Consider the following 6842-nt stretch of genomic DNA (forward strand, 5'->3'; position numbering starts at 1 on the left):
CACACCCACCACCCACAGAATATGGCACACCTGCACTCACACCCACCCACAAAACATGGGACACCTGCACTCACACCCACCACCCACAGAACATGGCACACCTGCACTCACACCCACCCACAGAACATGGGACACCTACACTCACACCCACCACCCACAGAACATGGCACACCTGCACTCACACCCACCCACAAAACATGGGACACCTGCACTCACACCCACCACCCACAGAATATGGCACACCTGCACTCACACCCACCCACAGAACATGGCACACCTGCACTCACACCCACCCACAGAACATGGCACACCTGCACTCACACCCACCCACAGAACATGGCACACCTGCACTCACACCCACCACCCACAGAACATGGGACACCTGCACTCACACCCACCACCCACAGAACATGGCACACCTGCACTCACACCCACCCACAGAACATGGCACACCTGCACTCACACCCACCCACAGAACATGGCACACCTGCACTCACACCCACCCACAGAACATGGCACACCTGCACTCACACCCACCACCCACAGAACATGGGACACCTGCACTCACACCCACCACCCACAGAACATGGCACACCTGCACTCACACCCACCACCCACAGAACATGGCACACCTGCACTCACACCCACCCACAGAACATGGCACACCTGCACTCACACCCACCACCCACAGAACATGGGACACCTGCACTCACACCCACCACCCACAGAACATGGGACACCTGCACTCACACCCACCCACAGAACATGGCACACCTGCACTCACACCCACCCACAGAACATGGCACACCTGCACTCACACCCACCACCCACAGAACATGGGACACCTGCACTCACACCCACCCACAGAACATGGCACACCTGCACTCACACCCACCCACAGAACATGGCACACCTGCACTCACACCCACCCACAGAACACGGCACACCTGCACTCACACCCACCCACAGAACATGGCACACCTGCACTCACACCCACCCACAGAACATGGCACACCTGCACTCACACCCACCACCCACAGAACATGGCACACCTGCACTGACACCCACCACCCACAGAACATGGGACACCTGCACTCACACCCACCACCCACAGAACATGGCACACCTGCACTGACACCCACCCACCCACCCACATAACTGACACCCACCCACCCACCCATATAACTGACACCCACCCACCCACATAACTGACACCCACCCACCCACCCATATAACTGACACCCACCCACATAACTGACACCCACCCACCCACCCACATAACTGACACCCACCCACCCACCCACATAACTGACACCCACCTACCCACCCACATAACTGACACCCACCCACCCACCCACATAACTGACACCCACCCACCCACCCACATAACTGACACCCACCCACCCACCCATATAACTGACATCCACCCACCCACCCACATAACTGACACCCACCCACCCACCCACATAACTGACACCCACCCACCCACCCACATAACTGACACCCACCTACCCAGGGTGAGCCACATAACTGACACCCACCCACCCACCCACATAACTGACACCCACCTACCCAGGGTGAGCCACATAACTGACACCCATCCACCCACCCATATAACTGACCCCCAGCCACCCAGCCACCCAGCCAGCCACCCAGCCACCCAGCCACCCACATAACAGCCAGCCACCCAGCCACCCACATAACTAACAGCCACCCAGCCACCCACCCACGCACACAACTGACCCCCAGCCACCCAGCCACCCTCATAACTAACAGCCACCCAGCCAGCCACCCAGCCACCCAGCCACCCAGCCACCCACATAACTAACAGCCACCCAGCCAGCCACCCAGCCACCCAGCCACCCACATAACTAACAGCCAGTCAGCCAGCCAGGCACCCAGCCAGCCAGCCAGCCAGCCAGCCAGCCATTAGTGTGAGCCACATAATATGTAGCAGAGGAGGATGGTACAGCTGGTGTCGACCAGCTGCTCTCCTTCTGGCAGCTGGTCGTTTTCTGTGATGAGAAAACGTTGTGTACTGACGCCCCGCACAGCAGCAGGTCAGGTTGGGCCACAACCCTGAGCCATTTGACGTGGTGGTGGTCCACAAGTGCCCCATCCACAGGTCGGGGTGTTAAGGTGTGGTAGTTTGAGCCCCACTGGGCAACATCCCCTCCCTGACCTGAACATGAATCCTCCACACTTGCCACATCACTGATGATGACACCACCACATCATCATCATGTCATCACTGATGACGTCAACACCACCACATGACACTTGGTGACGTCATCATCATCATGATGTCATCAGTGATGAGGACGTCAACACCACCACATTATGACCTCATCATCATGTCATCACTGATGATGACGTCAACACCACCACATGACACTTGGTGACGTCATCATGATGTCATCAGTGATGAGGTCAACACTTGGTGACGTCATCATGTGGTGGTGGTAGTCTTGTGTTGGTCAGGTCAGGTCAGGTTTGGTGGCTGGGTGATTGTAAATATGGCTTCCTCCTCCTCCGTTGTTCTCTGGTGATGGAGATAATTACTGTGTCACAACATACAAGCCTCCTCCTCCTCCTCTACCATCATTATTGTGGCATCAAGAGAAATGGCTTCGTACAAGTAGCATTGGTTTATTTATGATTACATCATCATCATGATGATGACATTTTACAGCCAAGTTGAGGGAAAGAAGATGGCAGGTTCTCCACTAGTTCAGGGTAGTTATCTGCTTTATGGTGACCAAGACAATTCCTTACAACCACAGTGAACGAAGACCATGCCTCTGCCTCAACATTGGTCATTGAATCTTGGAAATGTGGGTCTTTCATGAGTTCCATGGTTTGTGACCCGTCGACAATACCTGCCTTCACCTTCTCCATGATCAGCGCTGGACATTTTCTGCATATGTAGTCAAAGCAAAGTGTCCTTCTTTGTTCCAAACCTTCACAAAGTGTTTCATTAAACCTAGTTTGATGTGCAGTGGTGGTACAATGATCTTATCTCTGTCAACCAAGGGTTCTGCCATTACATTCTTGTCTCCAACCAACATGTTTTCTCTCAGAGACCATTGTTTTCTCAGCCAGTGCTCATCCTCAGCTCTACTATCCCAGAGACAGATAAAGCTGGACTACTTGTTGTACCCACTCTGCTGACCCAGGAGAAAAGTCACCATCTTAAGATCCACACACATTAACCATTGGTCATGGTGGTATGATATCTTGTGTAAGACCAGGACGATTGTGTCCTGCTGTTCACTCATCATAGTTGAACCATCAATTGGGAGTGATACATATTTGTTGTTATTGTGTAGAAGCACAACATGTTAAGCTCCACTCAGAACTACCTAAGCTCGTGAGTGGTCCATTTATTGATAACTGCATTATCTGAAAACCTGTATCTACTGGAAGGAAATGAAGGTCATAATCTTAGTCAGTGGCGTAAATATACCTTGATTCATGTCCAAAATCTGAGACACCAAAATGGTTTTATATATTTACTCCCCAATATATATATATATATATATATATATATATATATATATATATATATATATATATATATATATATATATATATATATATATATATATATATATATATATATATATATATATATATATTCTTTTCTTTTTCTTTCATACTACTCGCCATTTCCCGCATTAGCGAGGTAGCGTTGAGAACAGAGGACTGGGCCATTGAGGGAATATCCTCACCTGGGCCCCTTCTCTGTTCCCTCTTTTGGAAAATTAAAAAAAAAAAGTGAGAGGGGAGGATTTCCAGCCCCCCGCTCCCTCCCCTTTTAGTCGCCTTCTACGACACGCAGGGAATACGTGGGAAGTATTCTTTCTCCCCTATCCCCAGGGATTATATATATATATATATATATATATATATATATATTTTTTTTTTTTTTTTTTTTATACTTTGTCGCTGTCTCCCGCGTTTGCGAGGTAGCGCAAGGAAACAGACGAAAGAAATGGCCCAACCCCCCCCATACACATGTACATACACACGTCCACACACACAAATATACATACCTACACAGCTTTCCATGGTTTACCCCGGACGCTTCACATGCCTTGATTCAATCCACTGACAGCACGTCAACCCCTGTATACCACATCGCTCCAATTCACTCTATTCCTTGCCCTCCTTTCACCCTCCTGCATGTTCAGGCCCCGATCACACAAAATCTTTTTCACTCCATCTTTCCACCTCCAATTTGGTCTCCCTCTTCTCCTCGTTCCCTCCACCTCCGACACATATATCCTCTTGGTCAATCTTTCCTCACTCATTCTCTCCATGTGCCCAAACCACTTTAAAACACCCTCTTCTGCTCTCTCAACCACGCTCTTTTTATTTCCACACATCTCTCTTACCCTTACGTTACTTACTCGATCAAACCACCTCACACCACACATTATCCTCAAACATCTCATTTCCAGCACATCCATCCTCCTGCGCACAACTCTATCCATAGCCCACGCCTCGCAACCATACAACATTGTTGGAACCACTAATCCTTCAAACATACCCATATATATATATATATATATATATATATATATATATATATATATATATGTATATATATATATATATATATATATATATATATATATATATATATATATATATATATATATATATATATATATATATATATATATATATATATATATATATATATATATATATATATATATATTTAATGTATGTATGACTCATGGTGAGGTGCCTGAGGATTGGCGGAATGCGTGCATAGTGCCATTGTACAAAGGCAAAGGGGATAAGAGTGAGTGCTCAAATTACAGAGGTATAAGGCTGTTGAGTATTCCTGGTAAATTATATGGGAGGGTATTGATTGAGAGGGTGAAGGCATGTACAGAGCATCAGATTGGGGAAGAGCAGTGCGGTTTCAGAAGTGGTAGAGGATGTGTGGATCAGGTGTTTGCTTTGAAGAATGTATGTGAGAAATACTTAGAAAAGCAAATGGATTTGTATGTAGCATTTATGGATCTGGAGAAGGCATATGATAGAGTTGATAGAGATGCTCTGTGGAAGGTATTAAGAATATATGGTGTGGGAGGCAAGTTGTTAGAAGCAGTGAAAAGTTTTTATCGAGGATGTAAGGCATGTGTACGTGTAGGAAGAGAGGAAAGTGATTGGTTCTCAGTGAATGTAGGTTTGCGGCAGGGGTGTGTGATGTCTCCATGGTTGTTTAATTTGTTTATGGATGGGGTTGTTAGGGAGGTAAATGCAAGAGTCCTGGAAAGAGGGGCAAGTATGAAGTCTGTTGGGGATGAGAGAGCTTGGGAATTGAGTCAGTTGTTGTTCGCTGATGATACAGCGCTGGTGGCTGATTCATGTGAGAAACTGCAGAAGCTGGTGACTGAGTTTGGTAAAGTGTGTGGAAGAAGAAAGTTAAGAGTAAATGTGAATAAGAGCAAGGTTATTAGGTACAGTAGGGGTGAGGGTCAAGTTAATTGGGAGGTGAGTTTGAATGGAGAAAAACTGGAGGAAGTGAAGTGTTTTAGATATCTGGGAGTGGATCTGTCAGCGGATGGAACCATGGAAGCGGAAGTGGATCATAGGGTGGGGGAGGGGGCGAAAATTTTGGGAGCCTTGAAAAATGTGTGGAAGTCGAGAACATTATCTCGGAAAGCAAAAATGGGTATGTTTGAAGGAATAGTGGTTCCAACAATGTTGTATGGTTGCGAGGCGTGGGCTATGGATAGAGATGTGCGCAGGAGGATGGATGTGCTGGAAATGAGATGTTTGAGGAAAATGTGTGGTGTGAGGTGGTTTGATCGAGTAAGTAACGTAAGGGTAAGAGAGATGTGTGGAAATAAAAAGAGCGTGGTTGAGAGAGCAGAAGAGGGTGTTTTGAAATGGTTTGGGCACATGGAGAGAATGAGTGAGGAAAGATTGACCAAGAGGATATATGTGTCGGAGGTGGAGGGAACGAGGAGAAGAGGGAGACCAAATTGGAGGTGGAAAGATGGAGTGAAAAAGATTTTGTGTGATCGGGGCCTGAACATGCAGGAGGGTGAAAGGAGGGCAAGGAATAGAGTGAATTGGAGCGGTGTGGTATACAGGGGTTGACGTGCTGTCAGTGGATTGAATCAAGGCATGTGAAGCGTCTGGGGTAAACCATGGAAGGCTGTGTAGGTATGAATATTTGCGTGTGTGGACGTGTGTATGTACATGTGTATGGGGGGGGGTTGGGCCATTTCTTTCGTCTGTTTCCTTGCGCTACCTCGCAAACGCGGGAGACAGCGACAAAGTATAAAAAAAAAAAAAAAAAAATATATATATATATATATATATATATATGTATGTATGTGCATTATTATATGACAGCTAGAGACTGAGTGTGAACGAATGGGGCCTTTGTTGTCTTTTTCTAGCGCTACCTCGCACACATGAGGGGGGAGGGGGTTGTTATTCCATGTGTGGCGGAGTGGCGATGGGAATGAATAAAGGCAGACAGTATGAATTATGTACATGGGTATATATGTATATGTCTGTGTGTGTATATATATGTATACATTGAGATGTGTAGATATGTATATGTACTGTGTGTGGACGTTTATGTATACACATGTGTATGTGGGTGGGTTGGGCCATTCTTTCGTCTGTTTCCTTGCGCTACCTCGCTAACGCGGGAGACAGCGACAAAGCAAAATGAATAAATAGAATATTTATATATATATATATATATATATATATATATATATATATATATATATATATATATATATATCAAAAAAAACCTACGATCAACTTTACAAGACAAACAAGTAATTCAGAAGTTTGGCTAC

This window comes from Panulirus ornatus, chromosome 70 (assembly GCF_036320965.1).
Source record: "Panulirus ornatus isolate Po-2019 chromosome 70, ASM3632096v1, whole genome shotgun sequence".
In the NCBI taxonomy this organism is placed as follows: Eukaryota; Metazoa; Arthropoda; class Malacostraca; order Decapoda; family Palinuridae; genus Panulirus; species Panulirus ornatus.